This window comes from Rutidosis leptorrhynchoides, chromosome 10 (assembly GCF_046630445.1).
Source record: "Rutidosis leptorrhynchoides isolate AG116_Rl617_1_P2 chromosome 10, CSIRO_AGI_Rlap_v1, whole genome shotgun sequence".
In the NCBI taxonomy this organism is placed as follows: domain Eukaryota; kingdom Viridiplantae; phylum Streptophyta; class Magnoliopsida; order Asterales; family Asteraceae; genus Rutidosis; species Rutidosis leptorrhynchoides.
The window spans coordinates 45,531,672-45,558,051 of NC_092342.1; the positions used below are offsets into that span (position 1 = coordinate 45,531,672).

The following is a 26,380-nucleotide window of genomic DNA, read 5'->3' on the forward strand; positions in this document are numbered from 1 at the left end:
TATATATGTACTCATAATTCAATTTCATATGGTTCAGGATCACCCGTAAACAACACGAGAAGATTAATCATAAGATCCCATGATTGTACGCAACACGTCATTTGACAACACCGGTACTTTATGTACGCAACACGTCATTTGACAACACCGGTACCATGGGTCAAGATTAATCTCGACCAACACATATACGATGGGGTTTTATGGGAGTTTTATTTATTTCGTTGGGGGTTTATTTATTGCGGGTATATTAAACATCTAAGAATGAACCATTAAAATTGAATTACTAACATCGAAACGCTAACTACGGACTAAGGAATTATTCAAAGTATTAAAAGTATTATAAATATATATACGAGATGTTTGTTTAAAATGAAAATATATTGATATATTATATATGGATAGGTTCGTGATATCAACCGGAAGACCAAGTCAAAAATATATATATCTTCGAGACAACAGTGAGTATATAGTCCCACTTTTAAACTCTAAATATTTCGGGATGAGAATACATGTATTTTATGTTTTACGTTATGGACACAAGTAACTGAAAAATATATTCTACGTTGAGTTGTACCACTGGCATACTTCCCTGTAGCTTGGTAACTGTTATTTACAGCGGTATTGTAAACGCGAATCCTGTTGATAGATCTATCGGGCCTGACAACCCCAACCGGACTGGACGACCAGTATTCAACGGTTGCACAGTACTTCGTTTTGCGACTACACCTTGGTACGGTGTAGTAAGATTTCATATTAAAGGGAATATGCGACGTGATTAAATGTTAAGTATGGTTACCAAGTGCTCAACCACTTAGAATATTTTTATTGAAATGATTATATACGAAATCTTGTGGTCCATTGTTATAACGCTGCTAGCATCAAACCTATATATCTCACCAACTTTATGTTGACGTTTTAAAGCATGTTATTCTCAGGTACGAATTAAGTCTTCCGCTGTGCATTAGCTCATGTTAAGGATACTACTTGGGACCATTTAAGCTATGATACAAGGACGTTGCATTCGAGTCATTGAAGTTCATTAAAGACTATTGTTATGAAAATGGCAGATTAGATCATTTGGTTGTTATAAAATGTTAGGCTAATATGTCAACTCTCGATGTAATAATAGATTGCCTTTAAGAAATAAATGCAACGTTTGTAAAATGTATCATATAGAGGTCAAGTACCTCGCGATGTTATCAACTATTGTAATTCGTTTTTAATCTATATGGACGATGTCCGGATGATTAGTTTCGGATCCTTTCAGTTGGTATCAGAGCGTTGGTCTTAGCGAACCAGGCCTTGCATTAGTGTGTCTAACTAGTAGTTGTTAGGATACATTAAGTGAGTCTGGACTTTGACCGTGTCTGCCTGTCAAAAGTTTTGCTTATCAATCCTAGTCGGAAATCATCTGCTTATCATCCTTAGGGAACTGCCTGCTTATCATTCTTAAGTCTAGACACGTCTTACTGCATTTAGTGCATCGATAGTGTATAGACAAAATTCATATCTTAGCGTATCTGTTACTATAGACATTGCCTGACGTATTTCAAAGATTCTCCGTAATTCATGGGATTTTGATATTATATATACATATGTAAATTATGTATTGAAGAGTACCAAACCCAACTCCTATAATCTATTCCAAACCAAAAATTCACTTCTCCGACTATACAAGATGGATTCTTCATCCAGTTCGAATTCCTCCGACTTCGATAACTACGCCGATATGGATTTCCATTCGAGCTCCGAGAACAGCGTCACCGGAATGGATCAACCAATTTCCCATCATCTATTTTGGATGAATTGGGGATGGGTTCGTAATATACTAAATCTCTGGAGGCAAGAAGAAGGTGATCCATTCCATCCACCAAATTGTCCTCTTAACGATGAACCTGAAGCACTTACCGGTGAACCTATTCGAAACACCATTTTCTCGCTCATTTCTAGAGTATCTCGTCATGATTACATACTATCCCATATTTCGAATCTTGTTCATTCGCTCGTTCCAACCGTCAATCATCCCGGTATAATAGAAGAAGTCAACGAGCTTCGCGCTCGGGTAGTGGCTTTAGAAAATACGGTGCGAAGGTTACAAACACCAGCAGCAGCACTAGCAGCATAATCTATACCACCATCATCAACGCCGACAGTACTCTTGTCACCCCCAAAATCTCAACATCACAATCTGTATCTCGAATATCAACATCACACGACTCAATATCTGTACTTCGAGTATGATCTTCGTTCTATATATCGTTCTACATCGATTATCTTCGCTTTACGTATCGTATGACGATTATGTAATTTCTAAAGTCTTAGAGATTATGTAATCTAGAATTAACGATAAATCAAATGAGTTTATTATCTTATTGACTCATTAAATCTATGATTATCTCTGAAGAAAATATATATGCAAGTATATTTTCATAAAGATAGTAATTAAAAATTCCTTCGTACAAACTAATAATGATGAAAATATTTTAACGGGTGGGTAGTACCCGAGGAATATTTAGAATTCACATTAATAAGTTATATTGTACATTCTTGAATCTGATTCAACGGTCATTTGTTATTTTACTTACAACCATCGATATACGTATCCGTTCACCCCAGAATAACCATTTCCATTTAAATTTCATATTTGAATTTTTTTTTTTACCTATCCAAATCCAACAAGTGGCATAAAGAAGAAACATTGGACAATTAAAATGAAATAAAATGTTGATTATAACATATGAAACTTAACAATTCTTCAATTTTGCCACTTGATTTCATCCTAAACCTCATTTGTACTTCGACAATTATAATCCTCATTCAAATCTTTTCATGATTCTTGAAAACACCTCGATCGAGAAGTTGAACCAGCCGCACCTCGTTTACGGAAGAAAGATTTATGCATACAGTGATGCACCTGAAAAATTTTCGAAACCGAAGTTATAGTTAAAACGTATCCGCGTCGAATTCCTTATCATTCATTATCAAAAACAATCATACGATTCCTTTTCAAGAAGCTAATTTTGTCACAGCTCCACTTCGACTTCTCAGTGAGACTACTCCTATTATAATCTCGATATTTATACTTTGTCCTTTCGACGTTGTTACCGGAGAACCTTTTTCACAACATCATCAGCAGACGTACCAGCAACTCGTTATCTCTTTGGCGAAACCCGCAATCAGTATTTTGAAAATCTCGTAGAAATTCTCCCAGTTATACCGAGAACGACTATCCCTAAGAATTACATTTTTCGAATGTGAAGTTCTGAAAAACATCCTGGACTATGAAGTAGTTCTTGAAATGCTGAAGAAGCAGAAAAAAAAAAAAAAAAAAAAAAAAAAAAAAAAAAAACTGTAAACGACTTTAACAGTCAAAAGTTTAATGATGAAGTACATTGTATTGGTAAAGCTTAGAAAAAGAGGAGAGTTGGAACTGGAAAACGGATTGAGCAAAGTATGAAGGAGGATGTAGATAAATCACAAGAACTGAATCTGCTTTCAAAGGATTCAAACGATTCAGTGCTTGCTGAAACCATTAGTAAAAAAAAAAAAACCTACCCCTTATCCTAAACCTTTCCCGATGATATTCTTCATCATCATCTTATCTTAGATATTATAAGATATCTTCATATCTTTTGTTATACATATCCTCCATATTTCTGGAGATATTCTCACAACTGTTCTTATCCAAAATCATGTATTTCTCCGTAATATCTGCGTTACAATATAAAAGAAACTGTGTTAGTTTCTAAGTTCTAAAACCTTCAAGTTTAAAATAGGAATGTTTTGAAGTAGTGTTGGGAACTGATACATGAATTAGTATAATATAATGAAACTTGATCAACTTCATTATATTACAGTAAGTCATGTTAAGTTTCTAATGGAATGTGATGATTCACAGTACCGTCATCATGTGCCATGTTACACGGCTCTTACATTCTATCAAGTCTCCAAACATATTAGAACGTATCACCTTGATAGTTCAATTTTTCCGGAATATTCGAGTAATTTAACGAATCAAGATCGTGCCATTACAATTTTATTCTAAAACCAATAGCTAGGTTCATTCCAAATTTTATACCTACGAATTTCGAACTATTGATCGCTTGACTCAAGGACGGGAAGAAGAAACGAAGGGACAAAGTCCCAAAATAGAAATTGGGGTATAGATCACAGCAAATAGGAGAGAATATTAACTATGGATGACAATGATTATGGAAAACAGAAGCAGGAGCATCGAAGTATAAGGAAAGATATCAAACCCAACAACCACCCAGAAACTACAAACCATGTATATCAATACGTATGGCGACGTAAAGACACGGGAGAATTAGAAACATTATAATTCCAAGAAAATCATAAAAGTGAATAGATTCTTCTGGCGGTAGATGGAAGAGAAGAATGAAAGATATAAAAGTTAGAAGTATAACAAAAATCAGAACGGGATGAAGCATTTCAAAGGATACCTTAAAGTAGGAATTAAGGAGAAAGAGTAGAAGATGCGAGTTGTGAAAAATAAGGAAACGAAGGGGTGGATTTATAGTGAAATATCCGACAGAGAAATCGAAACAGATTACCGCATTAAATCAAAGAAGATTCTGATCGCCGAATAACCAAATCTTATTACGTAAGATTTTTCCTAAATCCCTTAAATCCCGGAAATCAATTCTAAACCACGTCATCGATTAAAAACGATTCCATATTTACTCATTTCATTTTTTTTTTGTGATAGCTTCGCTCGTGCGTCTCACATAACCAAATCGTTTTATCTAAATCTTTCAATAATGATAAAATTTCATTATTACCTCATATTCGTCATGAAAACATTCCTATGGTTATTTATGACAACCTCTACCAAATTTCGAGGACGAAATTTCTTTAACGGATGGGTACTGTAACGACCCGGAAATTTCCGACCAAATTTAAACTCTAATCTCTATATGGTTCCGACACGATAAGCAAAAACCCTAAAGTTGACCCGCATTTTTTTTCGATCGTTCTATACTTATAAGATTAATATTTACATAAATTAAAACTTACCAACATGATAAGTAATCCAAATTGTCGAGATTTATATTTCCGAAAAGAGTTTTACACAACGTTTGACCGTCTAGTTTGACCGACGATATCACGAACTATACAATATATGATAATTATACGTTTGCGTATATATATGTATATATACATATTTAACATGATTAATGAATGTTTTAATATCTTATTTTGTATCAAAAACTATAAGTTATAAGTATATTTTGAAACTACTAACTTAAGTTTTCAAAACGATAACTATACGTAACGTTATTTGACATAAATACTTAAGACTTATAATGTTTATACATATATCGTATAAGTAATGTATTTACTCACTTTTAAGACTTAAATACATAAAATCATATAAGTGTATTCACAAAAGATATCTATATTTGAATCCTCATTCCATTTTTCACAAAATTTCTATACGTATATCTAGAGTATTTGTACTCGTATCATACCTAGCTTCTATACGTATTTACTATTGGTATATACACATCAAATCACCACCTAAACAGCCCTTGTTACTACCCTAGGTATAAGGTAATTGCTTTTGTATTATTGTTTGACAAATACATAAGATTACAAACTAAAATTTTGTCATGTTATCCTTAAAGATCACATTTTTAGGAGTATATATGTATCATCATTTTGATTCATTTACTACTTCAATCTCCTAGCTAAAACACACACACTTATAACCCTTAAACACCTTCAACAATTCAGTAAAGTTCTAAGAAGATCTAGCTTCAAAAACCTTACATAAACACCATAAGAAAACCATACAAAAACACTTCAAGAAAACCTTCCAAGAACACCAACTTACTTCCAATCTTTCATCCACTTCTATCACCCTTTTGATTCTAGCTTCTTACTCCTCTTTTACAGCAAACTTATCCAAGGAACTTGAGGTAGAATCTATGTTCATAACCTTGTTCGATTCATATATATATAGCTATCTTATTTTGTGGTACAAAAGTTTAACAACAAGAACATAGTTTGAATGTTTTCAAACTTGTTTGCAAACTAAATAGATCCTTCTAACTTAACTTTTAAAATACTTCAAGACCTGTAATATAACTTAAATATATGCTAATTTAATAAGGTAAAACTTGGTTTTTCAAAGTATAAGTATTTTTAGAAAAATGGTCATTTAATGATTTTTTTTTTTGTAACAAAATGTTTAACTTCATATGTTTCACTAATGTTTCACTTATGCCGTATGATTTTGAATACAAACCAAGGTATTTACAGTTCATAGTCTTAAAGAAGAACTCGATCCAAGAAGATGGCAATTTGAATCAACGAAAACGGACTTGTAACGAAGAAACTATGACCGAAACAAAATTGGTTATCCTAGATCATTTCAACTACGGGATCAATTGGAAAAAAAGATATAAATCACATATTTCTAAGATAACATGATATTTTATATATATGTACTCATAATTCAATTTCATATGGTTCAGGATCACCCGTAAACAACACGAGAAGATTAATCATAAGATCCCATGATTGTACGCAACACGTCATTTGACAACACCGGTACTTTATGTACGCAACACGTCATTTGACAACACCGGTACCATGGGTCAAGATTAATCTCGACCAACACATATACGATGGGGTTTTATGGGAGTTTTATTTATTTCGTTGGGGGTTTATTTATTGCGGGTATATTAAACATCTAAGAATGAACCATTAAAATTGAATTACTAACATCGAAACGCTAACTACGGACTAAGGAATTATTCAAAGTATTAAAAGTATTATAAATATATATACGAGATGTTTGTTTAAAATGAAAATATATTGATATATTATATATGGATAGGTTCGTGATATCAACCGGAAGACCAAGTCAAAAATATATATATCTTCGAGACAACAGTGAGTATATAGTCCCACTTTTAAACTCTAAATATTTCGGGATGAGAATACATGTATTTTATGTTTTACGTTATGGACACAAGTAACTGAAAAATATATTCTACGTTGAGTTGTACCACTGGCATACTTCCCTGTAGCTTGGTAACTGTTATTTACAGCGGTATTGTAAACGCGAATCCTGTTGATAGATCTATCGGGCCTGACAACCCCAACCGGACTGGACGACCAGTATTCAACGGTTGCACAGTACTTCGTTTTGCGACTACACCTTGGTACGGTGTAGTAAGATTTCATATTAAAGGGAATATGCGACGTGATTAAATGTTAAGTATGGTTACCAAGTGCTCAACCACTTAGAATATTTTTATTGAAATGATTATATACGAAATCTTGTGGTCCATTGTTATAACGCTGCTAGCATCAAACCTATATATCTCACCAACTTTATGTTGACGTTTTAAAGCATGTTATTCTCAGGTACGAATTAAGTCTTCCGCTGTGCATTAGCTCATGTTAAGGATACTACTTGGGACCATTTAAGCTATGATACAAGGACGTTGCATTCGAGTCATTGAAGTTCATTAAAGACTATTGTTATGAAAATGGCAGATTAGATCATTTGGTTGTTATAAAATGTTAGGCTAATATGTCAACTCTCGATGTAATAATAGATTGCCTTTAAGAAATAAATGCAACGTTTGTAAAATGTATCATATAGAGGTCAAGTACCTCGCGATGTTATCAACTATTGTAATTCGTTTTTAATCTATATGGACGATGTCCGGATGATTAGTTTCGGATCCTTTCACTACGTGTTTTTCTAGATTCAAAATGGAAGCTTGTTGAGTTCTTAATGACTGATCAAATCTCTTGTTCGTTTGGGTTTGAGTTTCAATAAATTGTGTTTGAGATTCAACTAGCTTGAATACCACGTCTTCTATATTTGACTTTTTCTCTTCGATTTGTTGTTGTGGTTTATATAAGCCAGGTCTTTGTTGATTGAAAGTGTTGTTTTGAGTTGGTTGGTTATTCGGACCTTGTTGGTTATACCAGTTATTTTCGGGTCCTTTTGGATTGTAAAGAATGTTTTGATTTCGATTGAAGTTTAGCTTTGGCGGTTGATAATTATTTTGATAATTATTTCCAGGCCTTTGGTTCATATAGGAAACATTCTCTCGTTGTTCCAATGTTGGTTCAATGTGACAATCTTTCAATAAGTGTGGTCCACTGCATAGCTCACAACTGATTCGTATTGCGTGAATATCTTTATTCATCTTTTTCATTCGTCTTTCGAAAGCATCTATTTTTGCTGAAGCGGAATCAAAGTCATGGCTAGAATCGGCTCTAGCCACTTTAGATGAACGAAAAATATCTTTTTCTTGATGCCACTCATGAGAGTGGGAGGCTGTGTTATCAATAATTTTGTAAGCTTCAGTTGCGGTTTTCTTCATAATGGAACCACCAGCTGTTATGTCGATGTCTTTCCGTGTAGCAACGTTGACACCTTGGTAGAATATTTGTACTATTTGATAAGTGTCTAAACTGTGTTGAGGACATCCTCTCAACATCCTTCCGAATCTTGTCCATGCCTCATATAATGTTTCATTTGGCTTTTGCGCGAACGTAACAATTTCTCCTTGAAGTCTCACGGCTTTGGATGCCGGAAAGAATTGTTTAAGAAATTTTTCAACTAAAACATCCCATGTGTCAATCGCCCCTTCAGGTAACGATTCTAACCAATCTTTGGCTTCTCCCTTTAAAGTCCAGGGAAACAACATGAGATAGATCTGCTCATCTTCCGCTTCTCGGATTTTGAATAGTGTACAAATTCTTTTAAACGTACGAAGGTGTTCGTTAGGATCTTCATTCGGTGCACCACTGAATTGGCATTGGTTAGTTACCATGTGTAGAATTTGTCCTTTGATTTCATAATCTGGCGCATTAACTTCTGGCTTAATAATGGCGTGACCTTGGCCCGTGCATGTGGCTCTCATTCGATGTTCCATACTTAGAGGTTCCGTTACTTCCATAATTGAATTTGTTGAATACGAATCACTAGAGGATTCTGATTTAATGGTTTGTGGCTCAGGAGGAATAATTAGTGGTTCAGGATCTCTGAATTGTCCTTGAATATCCTCCGGGTTCTTAATTGTGAAGTCGGGTTCAAAAGATGGATTATCGGAAATTTGAGTTGGAGTTCTTGTTCGACTAGATGACGATTCTAAAGAAAAATCAACGGCGACAATATTTGCTAGATGTCTTGATCGAGTTACAGGTGGTGAACGTATGAAAGGTGGTGAACGTTTTGCTCGGTGCATTCACAGAATATCCTATTAGTTATAAAAATAAGAAAAACTTATATAAGTTGTCCAATCAATAGACTTTTCTGATTTTGCCCACGTTTCGAATAGCCAAAAGATGCAGCAGAGGGGCAGGATTCGTTTGGTCTCAATATAATTGAGTACTGTTTGGCTCCAATAACCCGGTCCACGTACAAATCCAACTATTACTACGAACCAGAAAATTTTGATGTCTATCAATTTAACCACTTAAAATAAATTTTCGTAATTTTAAGAAATTTAGAGAAGAAGTAGAAAAAAATCTAAGTCCTAAAAACTAGAATGGCGAGAAATAAGAAAGAAAAAGATTGCGCGTCGAAAAAGGTCGAAAAATAAAAAGGTCGAAAAATAGGCGTCGAAAAATAAAAATAAGAAAGTAGTGCGAAATACGGCGTCGTAAAATTCTAAAGCACCTAAAACTTAATCTAAGGAATAAGCACTTAAGGGATTTTACGGCAAAGCCTAAAAATCTAGAAATAAAAAAAATAACTACGCCAAAAATAAACTTAATACTAAAAGTTACGACTATAATCTAAAAATCTAAAGGTAATAAAACTAAAAAAAAACAATTTTTTTTTATAGACAAAATCTTAAAAAATATATATTTTTTTTTACGTTTTTTTTTTTTTTTTTTTTTTTTACGTTTTTGTTTTTTTTTTACGTTTTTGTTTTTTTTTAAGTTTTTTTTTTTTTTTTTTTACGTTTTTTTTTAAAAACGAATTTTTTTTTCTAAAAAAAAACGTTTTTTTTTTTACAATTTTTTTTTTTTTTTTTTAAAATGATTTTTTTTACAAATTAATACTTTTTTTTATAATTATTATTTTTTTTCAAAACTTTTTTTTTTAACTCATTTACTATTCATGAATAGTAAATGAAAAGAAATTAATTAATTTACTATTCACATGAAAGCGACATTATAGAAATTATTAATTATAAGTTACATAATATACCCCTGAAGTATTTAATAAATACGACTTTTTAAAACTTTTACGATTCAAAATATATTCTAAAATATTATTATATTATTATATTCTATTTCAATATTATTATATTATTATATTCTATTTCAATATTATTATATTATTATATTTTATTTCAATATTATTATAATTAAAAATATAGCGTTTTAGCGCTCCCCGGCAGCGGCGCCAAAAACTTGATGATGTAGCGTGAGGGTACGAAATAGTATTATTTTTAATACAAAATACTACAAAATATGACACAAGTTTTATTAATTTACGGATGGGATATACCTAAACCTTGCTACAACACTATAGGCAGTGTACCTAATCGTAGAGTAGTGTAGTTTTTAGTAAGTCCGGTTCGTTCCACAGGGAGCTGGTGATACTTACTATATTTTTAACTATATTTATACAAAATATATATAATTATATAAGTAGTAATATTATTATAAAAGGGGGGGTTTTACCGTTTAATGACCGGTTTGTCGATTTTATATTTTAAGCGTAAAGATAAATGACGATAATTAAAGTGCGTAAAATAATGACAATAAATAAAATGACAGTAAATAAAATTGCGAGTAATAAAATGACAGTAAATAAAGATACGATGAGAAATATAATAAAAGAATTATGCTTATTTAAACTTCCGTAATCATGATGTTTGACGTGTTGATTTTAATTTATTACCATGGGTTAATTGTCCTTTGTCCTGGTTTATTTGATACGTCTATCTGGTTTTTGTCCATAATAGTCCATCGGTCATAAAAATAAAGTGCGAGTATCCTCGTCAAATTACCCTTATACCCGAAGTCAAATATTCCAACTGATTAAGGATTTAAACTGTGACGCAGTTATCACTTCTGTCAACAATTACACCAGTTATCACTGTATGTAATCCACCCCTGTTTTAATTAGTTTATGAATATTAATTCATCCACTTGATCAGAATGAATAATCAATTACCCAACCCAATTGATTAATTAAATTATTATAACAGATTCCATATGAACATCACTAAATAGGACAACCATAATCATTATTAATTATTAGGTTAATTAATTTGAAGATAGGTTCGACAGACTCCAATGAGTTGTCACTCAATTAGACAATACCCCCCATCTATTAATAGTCAATAGTTCAATTTCCACAAGTGTCGGTCTTTTGCCCAAACCTTAATTATGGTCCAAAGTTCAATAACCCCTTCTTAATATTTTAGCCCAACATCACGATTACTTCGGCTCAAATAAGCATAATAATAACTTAGTTACGATACATTAATGTAAAAAGGTTGAACATAACTTACAATGATTAAAAATAGCGTAGCGTTACACGGACAGAATTTCGACTTACACACTCAAACGATCTCTATCATAAATCTTATTATTATCATAATTTAAAATTAAAATTAAGATTATTGTTATATCTTATTAAGTTAACATTATGATAGAGATATAGAATATAGATATTGATAATAGATTTTTAGGATAGAAAAAGGGATGCTTTTAAATTGATCGATAATCATCGCCTTTTATAGGCAAAATATGAAATTGAATTTTCATTTTCGACCCCTGAACTATGCTAAATTAACAACTTTTTATTATTTAATATTATTCTTATTATGAATTATTTAAATATTATATTTTATTCTTGTGCATAGTTGACTCGTAATTTTTACACCGTTGCGTCGAGCGTTGAGAGTTGACTCATGTCCCGGTTTCGGATTTTCGAACGTCCTTGCGTACAATTTTATATTTTGTACTTTGCGTTTTGTAACTTGTACTCTTGTCATTTTTAGATGTTCTTCATCAATAATTTGAACCTTTTTAATTGTATCTTGTACTTTTGAGCTTTTTGGACCTTTTTATCTTCAATTTGTCGAATCTGCCTTTTGTCTTCGCACTTATTTAATATAAACGAATATCACTTGAAAATGGAACAATTGCAACTAAAATCTTGTCTTTATTGGGGGATAATGCTATGAAATATATGTTCCTTTTTAGCCTTATCACCTATCACCTCCCAGTCTGAAACTATCATCACATCCACTTCACAGCTTATCATTCCAATATCCGAAGAAGAAGAGGAAGAGTTCTTCAGAAACTTGAAACCCCAGCCTACCGCGGTCATTGAAGGAGCATTCACCAAAGAAAATTACGTAAACTTAGAAGCTCCGGATGAGGAAGAACTAAATGAATTTGATCGGTTTGTCACTCAGGAATACACCGGTGAACCTGCAATAAGGTTTCCCAAACCAGCAGCTCCACCACCTCCTGATCAATCCACGTCATCCGATCCTCAACATGGAGAATTCAACAAACACAGATCACTTCCAATCAATCTTGGTGAACCTCAATCTAAAGAAGTTTTACAGGGATGCTGGCTGGAGGAACAAGCTTACAGGATCTTTGTAAGTGAAGATAAACTCAAAAACGTGCCAGTAGCTGAAAGGTTCAAACCAATCGGGTGCTATGATTTTCTCAATGACAAAGAAAAATTGATAATGTATCGTTACCAAAGGCGGGTTTATAAGAACTGGAATGAGTTCGATATAGAAGAACAGAAAGAAAATCCAATTATCATCATAAACAGTGTGCTCTGCAGATCATTGTCTAAGAGAGTTTATACTCCATTTTTTAGAGTGATTCGTTTAAACGACCAAGAGTACATGTTCTCGGAATATGATCTAATTGAACTTAATCCGGTTGATGTGTTGTTTCTGTACAATTGGTTGAGAAACAAAATAAGAAAGACTTGGGTTATCGAAACGGCAATCGAAAGGGTGAGAAGGTTCATGAAAGATAGAATCAAACTGGCTTCTCAATATGATCTGTAGTTAGGTGTCGAGTCTATTCGAAAGAAGATTCTGCTCTCCGCACCAAATCAAACCATCGGCGATCTAGATTTGTCTTCTTTTAGGATTTGCTATTGCTTAGATGCCCCTGAAGAAGGTTTCATATTTCGCAACAAGATCAAAAAGCCAATTTTCATCCGCAATTCAGAGCTGCCAAAATACTCTGACGGGACTCTCAAGCTTGCACTAAAGTATTTTGACATATGCAAGCGAACAGAAAACATTGGGAACTATCAAAATCTGATGACAAACGAGATGGCAAATCACATCAATGAACTTCTTGAATTCAGGCTGTACATGAGGCAGTTTGACACTTCGCTGGGAATCATCCGAAAGAAAAACTACTTCACAGGGTCACAATATGTTCCAAGGTTCGAATACAAAATCACCAGCCTCAAAGAGTTCATCATTCCCAAACACTATGAAAGGAATTACACACCGGGAAGTGACGTGATCAAGGCGATGAAAGCTGAGGAAGAAGCAAAGAAAAAGGCCTCAGAAGGTGCCAGTCAAAGCTGATGATTCGGGGATGATATTTTTTTTGAAAACCGCACGCCAAGGGGGAGATTGTTGACATATGTTTATGTAATAGATTTGTGGCGCACGGTTTTATTATTACTTTGTAATGTAGTTACTATATTTACCATGGTAACTTGTAACTCTTGTAACTTAGGAGGTTGTCATATATAAACAACCTCCTCACTTGTTAATGAACTAGTTATCCATTTTGCATATTACATACTTTATCTTTTCTCTATAGTGTTCTTGATAACTAATACTTCAAACCCACTAAACATCCATCAAAATCGTAGATCTAAGCTTCATTTGGGACTAACAGTTATACGTGTCATAAAGGGTATGTACGTTGCACGAATGAAGAGCTCGAAGCGGGTAAGAGTCTTATTATTCGACAAGTTAAAAACTGGAAAAAAACACGCCCAAGGTCGCGGCGCGACCAAGGGAACCGCGGAGCAGTATTGAACACAAATCAAGATCAGACAGCATGCTAACAATACCACCAGACCACGCTGTAGGTCACGGCGCGGAGAAAGAAGGCCGCCGCGGCGATTCTGGATGATTGGTTCCGGATTTTGCAATTTTTAAGGGAAAGTGAGGGCGTTTTGGTCTTTTCACGTACGGGGCAGATTTAAGCCCCAATTCTGGTCAACTCATTCATTTATCTCATTTTCTTTTCTCGTTTCTTTCTAATTTCTCTCCTAAAACATAAAACCTTCCTAGAATCAAAGAGTAAATCGGGTGGGAAGATTCGTGATTCGATCTTTGGAGCAAGAAGAAACGTTGTTCTCCTCATTCTTAGCTACAAGTTGATACTAGCGATAAGCTCTAACTCCGAATTTCATTATTGTGTTCATCATCTAAATTTAGGGCTTTTGATTGTATGTTCATAAATGGATCCCCACTAGTTGTTAATGGAAGATGATAACTAGGATTCAGGTTATAAGTGTTGAAGGCGGGTTTTGGGTTTGGTGAGTGAGTTTAAACATGTGAGACTTGCAAAGAGTGAATAATCACTTGTATTAGTGATTATTGATGTATTGGAAACCTTTTGAGTTCGATTGGTTGACTAATTTTGAATAGAGTCAAAATTAGGGTTTGATGATGATTGTGGTCTGATTGTCGATTTAGTTGAGTTTATAAACTTAAAATGAGTTAAGTTAAAGTATAAACTTGAGTTAATGGTGTTTTGAAGTCAAAACTAGCAAATGGTTAGATGTTAACTTTTTAAGGGTCAAAATGGGTTTTCAAGCGAAACACGAGTTAAAATGCGTTCGAGTGCTAAAGTTTGTACATTTAGGTATATCGGGTACGCGGGAATTGGTCTTGTTGGTTTCGGACCTTCGAGTAGCGTTAAAAGTGCAAAAGGGTGTGATTTGCACTTGTTGTTCATTTGGGCGGGTCGAGAGTCCAAATGAGTTTGTATTGATGATTATGTGATAAATGGAATAGGTACGTTCCATTGGCGAGTTGCGGGTTTGGATTGCACTTCATCGAGGCATTTAAGGTGAGTGTAAATTTACTATACGTGCATGTATGTATAGGATGGGTGCGTGTGTGTAGGTTGACCCTTGCTCGGGTTTACTCTATGTTGTATGGGAGAATGGACCCCTCTTGTGTTTCGGGTCCATGTGATACAGTTATGCATTTTGGGTTACTACCCTTGATGTTGTGATTGGCTTTCGTGTTGGATAAACCCTTTGGCGATGGGTTTTGCTAGCATTTGTCGTGGAGATGATTCGGGTAGTGAGTCACGTAATGTTCGGATTCACTAAGGCGCATGAAGTTCGGCCAACCCTATTGTGATGTTTGACTAAGGTATGAGTAGCGTGATGTTCGGATTCATAAAGGTGCGTGAAGTTCGGCCATCCTTAATAGTCAAGTTGTTTGGAGGTAGTGAGTCGCGTGAAGCTCGGATTCACTAAGGCGCGTGAAGTTCGGCCAACCTTCATGTGGTTTAGGTTAAGGGGTTAACCTTATTGATGTTGTTGATTATATTTATTGTATATGCGTATATACTTATTTTTGTGTTGTAGCTAATCTTGTGGCGTTAGCTTGGTGATTACGTAGCGTGTAGCTACTTTGTGTATGTGCTCTTTTGTAGCTTGTTTACCATGCGGAGGTGGTATGTGTTTACTTTTCGTGCTTGGTGATGCGTAGTCATTTTATGCATATGTATATGTATAGTACGTTTACATTTACTAAGTATCAGCTTACCCTCTCATTGTTAATATTTGTATAGGTTCGCGTGATGGCGGCTCGGGTAAGCGTGGGGATTTGAGATCTTGGTTAGGTTGTTTTAGAAGATCTTGCTTTTGGACACGATTTAGGATTGGGTAGCGTAGTCCCAATCACCATGCTCGGTTTTGTTTTAAGTAACTATTCGGGTCATGTGACGTATATTGGTTTAGTCAAATGGGTCATGAGTATAACTCGGTTTATGACTTAATTATGTAATGTACATTTTATTAAAGTCGTTAGACGTAATGTGAAAACAAATACGTTTTGGAAATTGTGTAGTGGGACCTAAAGTGTTATTTAATGTATATTAAAAAGGAAAAAAATTTATGGGCCGGAAATCGACGGGTTGGGTCGTTACAAGTGGTATCAGAGCATGGTCTAAGGGATTTAGGCGACTTGAGATAGGTGCCTAGACTTAGACTTTTGTGTTTTCTTGTTGTTAAGGGGCTTGTAGGAGTACGGGTCGAACGGAATTTTAGTTAGTGCCTTAGTGTGTAGGTTAACTAACTAGGATGGTGTTTGTGTTGCACTTATTTTGTATGCGCTTAATATTGTGTGTGTTTGTCATTGAGCAAGATGGTTGTTGTACTAATGAGTTGGTACGAAGTGCGTGCGTAATAAGGACTTGCAAACCTTATTACGGGTGCAAATCGTGTCTACAAATGATGTACGACGAGTGTCTAGCAAGATGGGGCGGTTGGTGCGTATGATTGATTTTTGTTCGTATTTACTCGGTTACTTGCATTCTTTAGAATGGTAACGGGGAGAGGTGCATCGAGTGAGGAGCGAAATAACAATGATGAGTTTGCGGCTAGAGTTGAAGCCGAGGTTGTAAAGCAAGTGAAAACGATTCGAGAAGAGTTCGAAAGAAGGCTTATCGAGCCTCGGGGTAACGGTAAAAAGGAGTTTAGTTACAAGGAGTTTCGAGCGACTAAACCTCCTATGTATCATGGATAACCGGATCTGTTAGTGAGTACTCGTTGGATCTCAGCTATCGAAGGATGTTTTCGTACAAGTGAGTGTCCTCCGGACAAGAAAATGAGAATCGCTTCTAGTTTGTTGCGAGATGGTGTGAAAGATTGGTTGGATGGTAAAATTGATACGGTCGGTGAAGAACCGTTCATGAGTTTGTCATGGGGCGATTTTAAGAAAGAATTCTTTGAAGAATTCTGAACACAAGCCGACTTGACAAGAATGCGTGAGGAGATACGATTGTTGAGACAAGGGTCTATGGACCTGAATACTCTATGGGCTACCATTATGTCTAAGGCGCGATTTTGCCCCGAGTACGTAAATAACGAAAAGTTGTTGATGCAAGATTTTCGTAAGGCTTTAAATGATTAGTTATGTGGGAAGATAAACCTTGGGCAAGTGAACTCGTTTGCCGATCTATTTGCCTTGGCTAAGGGTTTTGAGCCATATCCTTGGGAGCGGATCAATAATGTTCTGTTAGAACGGTTGACTCGTATGGCGCTCCGAGTAAGAGAACAACGAGCACAATTGGAGTTACGAGTAATGTGGGGAAAGGAACATCGAATTCTAGTACGTCTAGATGTTTCAATTGTGGCGAAAGAGGTCACAAGTTTTGGGAGTGCTCGACATCGGGTGATGGTGATGTTGTGTGTTTTAATTGTCATGGAAAAGGGCATCGCAAAGCGGAGTGTCCTGCACTAGGGACGGCGAACGTCATGAGGAGACGATGAGGTACATTTATGTTGTTTTTGTATAATGTACTTTTGTGTTAAATGCAGTGTGAGTGTAGGCCTTAGCTATATTCTATTCTCTGTTGGAGATAATAGTAGCAGGTGGTCGGCCTACTATTGTGATTTTGGTTTGCACTCTGTAGAGTGTGTTGCTTGTTTGATGCCTTGACTTTTGCATGAGTTTTGTTACGTAGGCATTTTGTGATATGGCGTTCGGGTCGTTAAGCTCGCTTGAGTGAGACATATAGGACATCGGAGGCGATAGTGTCCCTATGAGTGGAATAATTATGCTTATGTGTATGTAATGTATTTACTTTTGTGAAATGCGATGTAGGGTTTAAGTTTGGGCATACGATACCACATCATTTTGACATGTGATATGAGTTTAAGTTCGGGCATTCGATACCATATCATCATGTGTGCATGCGGGCGTGAAGTGTGGGTTTTAAGTTCGGGCATTCGATACCACCATTTCACGTGACGGGTGGTCATAAGTTCGGGCGTTCGATACCACCCAAGGGACTAATGATGCATACTAGTGGCATCTGCGTGGCTAACGGTTCATTCACGAGAATCGTTCCCTTTTGGATTTTGGTTAACCATGGTTGTATGTTGTAGTGTAGGATATTATATTGTTCGTATGATATGCTATTAGTTTGCTAGCATGTGTTGATGGATAGCGTTATTAGTTAGGATTCACTATAGAGTAGCAGTGCGCGATGTTGCACTACTCGTTGAGTAATCGAGGCCGAAAGAGCGTGGACGTGAAATGGATTGATGATTTGACTTATCGATACGGTATAGTGACTAGCAAATTCGAGTTAGTTCACTTGATGATCGAATAGCATTATAGGTATAGTCTAGAGATGTGTGTTGACTTGGGTCGACTGTGTATAGTTAACCAAGTATATGGTGATGAGACCATAATGCAAATTGTACGATTGGCGAAATTAACAAGGCATGTCAATATATATTAGCTAGTGATACGATGTTCGTTAGCGATCGAATGTGACGTGGTGAGTGATGTCGATTGATCTCACTTTTGATGACCAAGATGGCGATTGGTGATTGTGTGGCGAGTGTTGTACACTCTTGACGGCCACTTTTCTTTTATTTGTGTGTGATCGTGGTATGCCGTTCGAGAGCATTTTCGTGGACCACGTACGGGTGTGAGTAAAGTCACAGGTTTTGACTAGTTTTGAAGTTTGTTGATAACCGTGTCAACGGTTAAGATAAGTGCGAGTTAGAGTATAAGACTTGGTGTTTCCAAGCATCTCCATGAAGATAAGTGAAAGGATGTTAGGTTCGTTGTGCGGCCTAAATAGTTGAGACTAGCGGTCGAGGCTAGTGTGATGCGAGCGTTGAACCATGAAGTTCGTTGGTTCGTTTTATTTCGAGACGTTAGATGAAGTGTTGAATCAAGTGTGAATCCCGAAAGGGTTGAGTTTTGAAATCTTGATGGCATTGACGGGAGTTTCATAACACGACGATAGGTGCCTTCCTTATACCTACTAGTGTAATGTTGACTCCGATGGTGATTATTTTGTACATGGGTGCTGATGAGAAACCCGAGGGTACGATGATGTGTGGTGATGGCGTATAGCGGACGCCAAAGATTAGACTTAGTTGTGGCCGGTCATTTGTAATCCGGAAGGTTAAAATTCCGCAAGATGCGATGATCTTGGCGGTGATTGTACGGGACTAAAGGTCCTAAGTGGGGGAATTAGCTACCAGAGATTACGGTACAATCCCTATATAGTGAACGTGAACGTGCGGGCTAGCGGAAGTCGGCCCGATGTAGAACGATCACGAAGTGTGAAGTGCTGAATCGACTTCTGAGTTTCATTTTGTGAATGCCATGTGTGAGAATAATGACAACGTGTTTGATGGAAGAGTCGATATGTGTGTGATTGAGCGAGCAAGTGTTGCTTAAATTGAGAATGAAGACTTTGAAAGCCTTCGAAAAAGTCCTGAGTTAGACCTTGAAGCGGTTGGTGAAGGTTTTAATGGCGAGAATAGTCAGCGAGTTGTGCCATCTTTAGACGATTATGTGATGAGTAGTGAAGGATCGGATGCACGGCGTCGAGACGATCGGTCACGGTTGATGTCTAACTTCTAAGTATGGGTGCGGATCACGAGGACGTGATCGAAATAAGTGGGGGAGAGTTGTAGGACCCGTTTATTCGTACGATGTATATATGAAGAGCAAGTACGACGTATAACGAATATATATAAATATTAGTAAAGAATATATATGTATGCATGCATGCATGTATAAAGAGTCCGAGAGTTGATCGAGGGTTGTTATACGTGTCATAAAGGGTATGTACGTTGCACGAATGAAGACCTCGAAGCGGGTACGAGTCTTATTATTCGACAAGTTAAAAACTGGAAGAAACACGCCTAAGGTCGCGGTGCGACCAAGGGAACCGCGGCGCGGTAGTGAACACAAATCAAGATCAGACAGCATGCTAACAAGACCACCAGACCACGCTGTGGGTCGCAGCGCGGAGAAAGAAGGCCGCGGTGCGGCGATTCTGGGTGACAGGTTCCGGATTTTGCAATTTTAAGGGAAAGTGAGGGCGTTTTAGTCTTTTCACATATGGGGCAGATTTAAGCCCCAATTCTGGTCCACTCATTCATTTATCTCATTTTCTTTTCTCTTTTCTTTCTAATTTCTCTCCCAAAACATAAAACCTTCCTAGAATCAAAGAGTAAATCGGGTGTGAAGATTCGTGATTCGATCTTTGGAGCAAAACATAAGCTCTAACTCCGAATTTCGTTTTCGTGTTCATCATCTAAATTTAGGGCATTTGATTGTATGTTCATAAATGGAACCCCACTAGTTATTAATGGAAGATGATAACTAGGATTCGGGTTATAAGTGTTGAAGGCGGGTTTTGGGTTTAGTGAGCGAGTTTAAACATGTAATACTTGCAAAGAGTGAATAATCACTAGTATTAGTGATTATTGATGTATTGGAAACCTTTTGAGTTCGATTGGTTGACTAATATAGAATAGAGTCAAAATTAGGGTTTGATGATGATTGTAGCCCGATTGTAGATTTAGTTGAGTTTATAAACTTAAAATGAGTTAAGTTAAAGTATAAACTTGAGTTAATGGCATTTTGAAGTCAAAACTAGCAAATGGTGAGATGTTGACTTTTTAAGGGTCAAAATGGGTTTTCACGCGAAACACGAGTTAAAATGCTTTTGAGTGCTAAAGTTGGTACATTTAGGTATTTCGGATACTCGGGAATTGGTCTTGTTGGTTTCGGACCTTCGAGTAGCGTTAAAAGTGCAAAAGGGTGTGATTTGTACTTGTTGTTCATTTGGGCGGGTCGAGAGTCCAAATGAGTTTGTATTGATGATTATGCGATAAATGGAATAGGTACGTTCCATTGGCGAGTTATGTGTTTGGATTGCACTTCATCGAGGCGTTTAAGGTGAGTGTAAATTTACTATACGTGTATGTATGTATAGGATGGGTGCGTGTGTGTAGGGTGACCCTTGCTCGGGTTTACTCTATGTTGTGTGGGAGAATGGACCCCTCTTGTGCTTCGGGTCCATGTGATACGCTTATGCGTTTTGGTTTACTAACCTTGATCTTGTGATTAGCTAGCATGTTGGATAAACCCTTTGACGATGGGTTTTGCTAGCATTTGTCGTGGAGATGATTCGGGTAGTGAGTCGCGTGATGTTTGGATTCACTAAGGCACGTGAAGTTTGGCCAACCCTATTGTGATGTTTGACTAAGGTATGAGTCACGTGATGTTCAGATTCATAAAGGTGCGTGAAGTTTGGCCATCCTTAATAGTCAAGTTGTTTGGAGGTAGTGAGTCGTGTGAAGTTCGGATTCACTAAGGCGCATGAAGTTCAGCCAACCTTCATGTGGTTTAGGTTAAGGGGTTAACCTTATTGATGTTGTTGATTATATTTATTGTATATGCGTATATACTTATTGTTGTGTTGTAGCTAATCTTGTGGCGTTAGCTTGGTGATTACTTAGCGTGTAACTACTTTGTGTATGTGCTCTTTTGTAGCTTGTTTACCATGCGGAGGTGGTATGTGTTTACTTTTCGTGCTTGGTGATGCGTAGTCATTTTATGCATATGTATGTGTATAGTACCTTTACATTCACTAAGCATTAGCTTACCCTCTTGTTGTTGATATTTTTATAGGTTCGTGTGATGGCGGCTCGGGTAAGCGTGGGGATTTGAGATCTTGGCTAGGTTGCTTTAGAAGATCTTGCTTTTGGACTCGATTTAGGATTGGGTAGCGTAGTCCCAATCACCATGCTCGGTTTTGTGTTAAGTAACTAGTAGGGTCATGTGACGTATATTGATTTAGTCAAATGGGTCATGAGTATAACCCGGTTTATGACTTAATTATGTAATGTACGTTTTATTAAAGTCGTTAGACGTAATGTGAAAACAAATACGTTTTGGAAATTGTGTAATGGGACCTAAAGTGTTATTTAATGTATATTAAAAAGGAAAAAAAATTATGGGCCGGAAATTGAAGGGTTGGGTCGTTACAACTAATTTTCTCGTTGGCATCAATCTCTGATATTTCAGAACAGAGATATTTGACCCGTAAAAAAATAATCGGAAACAGTCATACCTTCTTGTCTTAAGATTGCTAACTCATTTTTCAAGAATTGTAACCTTGCGGTATTTTTCTTAGAAAAGAGTTTCTCAAGAGTATTCCATACTTCTTTTGGCGAAGTAATATCACGAACGTGTTCTATGCACTCTTTGCTAATTGAAGTTCTCAATGCAAAGAGAGCCTTTCCACGTCGTATCTTCCATTTTTTTCTAGAGACTACATTCTCTAGAGTTTCTACGGGAATTATGGCATCACCTCCGGCCACAAGTTCCCATAGATCATGACTTTGAAGAAAAGCCTCCATACACATCTTCCAATACTTGTAGTTGTTCCCTACAAGTTTCTCCATTCCATTGACCATACCACCATTGTTTCCATTTGTGCCTTCCATTTTTGATAGCAAGATAACTAGTTTGGAACTTTTGAGTAAACTTTGAGTATTTGCACACAAGAGTTTAACTTAGAACCAAGCTCTAGATACCATAAAAGAACAACTTATTTGCTATGAATAAAAGATTAAGAAAATAATATGAACAAGAATATGAAAAACTAAATGTGTTGGATTGATTTCAAATGGTTACAATCACATCCTTATATAGAGGATCAAAGCAAAACATAATCATAACATGCCAACAACTAGACCCACTAGTAAAGCTAGATGACAACTAGCAGACATCTGAACACACCAATATGACAACTAGCATACATGTGAACACACTAACACCTAGACCTAATAAAACAAGATAAAAGACAACTTGATTATGCATGTATACCACAAAAGATAATGTCAAGTTGTCCACTAAACACCTTAACCATTAATTTGGTCAATAATGGCCTAAACCCATTTGGACAAGTTGAGCAACTTGATCAATAAATTCCAAAATCAAGTTGAGCAAGTTGGGCCACTTGAGTTTGAGTTGTGCACTAATATTTTAACATAGATTCTGGGAAACTCAGCACGATTTCGAATGTCGTTGGCAACCGCCCGAAAGACTTTAGAGATAAGTCAAAGAAATGGTTGAAACTCGTGGCACAAGTAAGTCACTTATGTATGTTTCAACCTTCATGTTTTCCGTTTTAGAATCAACCGAAAATGGTATATCATTTCTTTATTAAGTAAAAGTAAATGTTCATGTACTTTGTACAAGATAAGGTGTTTGATTTTCGCATTTGATTGTGGGATATAATTTGGGTGTTCCGGTTTTTGATCGGCAAGTGTACATAAAACTTGGTGATTTTTGACTATAAACAATTGATTGTTACATTGTAATTGTATTCATTAATAATAGCGTTTACGTTATTATTCAATATCAATACTAACGTTTTCACATACTATTGTTTAGAGTTGCAGTGTAACACACGAACTCTTGAAATCTATTAGATATAAATAGTATTTTGGAAAATTGTTTAAAAGGTTATCTTACTCCGTATTAAATGGATGTCAAGAGACCTAAGGTTTCTCTCTCATTTGACTAGAGACAGGTATATCTTTTTTACTTCCTCTGTATATGGATGCAAAGTCAAACTGTAAATCATCTTTTAGTGGAAACTAGAAAAACAAAACTCGCGCTTCGCTGTGAGATGTTTTGATCCGTTAATAGTCGGTTAAGTAAACGTTTAAAATATAAGGAAATGAAAAAAGGAAGCAAAAAAAAGGAAGTTGTAAAGATAATAAGGGGAAAAATTAATGTATTTTTGTGAAAATATGGCAATTATCATTTTGTTCGATGGTCTCTGGTATTGACGGTTGATTGATGTGCATCAAACAAATAACCCAGAAGATTTAACGTTAAAACTGCGAAAGATTAAACATATTTACTACTTTTATTATTATCCTTAAAATAATAATAATAATAATAATATAATAATAATAATAATAATAATAATAATAATAATAATAATAATAATAATAATAATAATAATAATAATAATAATAATAATAATAATAATAATAATAATAATAATGTAGTATCCTAATTTGGTATTGTATCACCTGATTTTGTAAATTTATACTCCAATATTGTAATATTGTTGTTGAACTAAGCGTACTGAATAAGCTTCTTATTATCTCTTACTATTTTAACTCCCTAAAAGCATCTATATTTTTCAATTCTCTCATTTTCAACTCTCTAAATAAAAAACCTCACCACTCAACTCCACCCTAATCAGGGTGGTGCCGCCAACCACCATATAATAGATGCCGTGAATCACCAAGAAACCATCGCTATAACCACCCAACTGTCTCCTTCTCAAAGATCTGGACAACTTCACCTCCGCCGATACCATGAAACGCTGCCATCGCATGTCTTCTTCCTTTATGCTCTAAATCTGGCAACCATAAGCCGCCACGCGCCGCCACTTTTACTGCCGGAAGTTTTCCTTTTAACCGGAAAAAACTATTTTTCTGACGCATTTGAATTCAACTCCCACGCGGTCATCTAGTATCCAAGGGTATTCAATTACATGTACTATTTTCTTTCTACATCTTCCATCACCAATATCTACAAAGCAAATATTTTTTAAACTGACTTTTAGTGTTGATCGGATCTTCACTTCTGTTTGCTTCTGGTGTGGTGTTCATGTTTCGTCGGTGACATGTGGCAGAGGCTGAAGGTGGCTGGTGGTGGTGTTGATGGAAGGTGGTTGTTGGTGGTGGAGTGGTGGTGGTGGTGGTGGTGGCAGGGGTAGGAGGGTTCATGGTGGTAGAAGGTGTGGTGTTGGTAACAAAAGCAGTTGTTTCAAGAATTTTTTTTTTTTTTTTTGCAATTTATAAAAATTAATAAGTTGTCAATTTTGGTGTATGATCTTGTTTATCAGATTTGTTTGAAGATTTTTTTTTTTTTTGCAATTTATTGGGTGTAAAAAGACAAAATTACCCTTGTACGTTACTGTTATACGGTAGCTACTGTTATATTGTAGCAATTTTGATGATGTGGTGGGATTTAATTGGTGGGCATTGTCCATATTTAGTATATATATATAAATTCAAAGACGAGGTGGCGTGTCCAAATGCATAAAATGATAATAAATCATTGCGGATGGGTAGTGATAATTTCAACAATGTTTATTGATAAATGCACTCATTTTATTCATACGATAAATAGATCAGTACAAACTTGAAACAACCCAACCCGTATTCCATACGATAAATATTTTTTTAAATAACAAACCTTTAGCGCCCAATTAAACGGTTACATGTAACCCATTTAAACGATATCACGAGTTAAATGTTTACAAACGGAACGAAGGCCCTTAACAAATGTAATACAAGTTTAACCCATTTACAAACGATAGTTTTAATCCAAACAACACCTCGAGCATGGTTTGGGGCTAAACTACCCAAAACACTAGGCCAACTTCAAAAGCTTCAACAAGCATCACCAAGGGACACCTAGTGCCCAACAACCCCTTTTCCCCTATCCGCACCTGCATCTAAAAAGATAAATAACGAGAGGGGTAAGCTAATGCTTAGTGAATGCAATAATTATACATGTCCATATATAACCTACTTACTTGCAATCACTTGCACAATACTGCATACAAACTAGCAATTCGACAACCATACAAACATCATGCATAAACTACTATCCACAATTCACAAGAGGCTAGCAACAATAATAGCATATAGTTCACAATTTAATATGCTAAATACAAATTCACACAACCATGGTTAACCAATCGTACAAGGGAACGGTACTTGATAGACCGTCGGAGTTCATAAAATCCATTAGTGTTACTTAAACACTGCGTAATCACTAATTCCCCGGGTGATGTCTTGAACACCGCGACTAACTCACCCCCATGACAATGTGGCGTCTTGAACACCGCGACGATTCTACATGTCAGTCACAACAATGAGTGGTGCCTTGAACACCGCGGCAATTCCACTCCCATGACAATGTGGTGTCTTGAACACCGCGACAATACCACATGTCAATCAAAACAATGAGTAGTGTCTTGAACACCGCGACAATACTACTCGTTACTTAGAATGTGGTGTCTTAAACACCGCGACAATACCACATTCACACTACACAAATAAATACATTATATACGTACACGCATAATTATTCCACTCACCTTAATACCAAGATGATGATTATGCACTTTCGAAACTTCAAAGCAACGTACCTAATACATTAAGTACACATTCAATACACAACTTGTGGAACTAACCACAAATACTTACACTTGAGCATTTAATGACCCAATTGCATTAAATAACTCAACTACACCAAAA

General features: G+C 35.9%; 1 non-coding gene across 1 annotated transcript; it reads left to right on the plus strand.

Moving 5' to 3' along the window:
- The first annotated feature begins 8,460 nt into the window (after positions 1 to 8,460).
- LOC139874071 (small nucleolar RNA R71) lies at positions 8,461 to 8,567 on the plus strand. Its single transcript, XR_011767773.1, has one exon. It is a non-coding gene; the product is annotated as a small nucleolar RNA R71 (small nucleolar RNA).
- Positions 8,568 to 26,380: the final 17,813 nt, after the last annotated feature.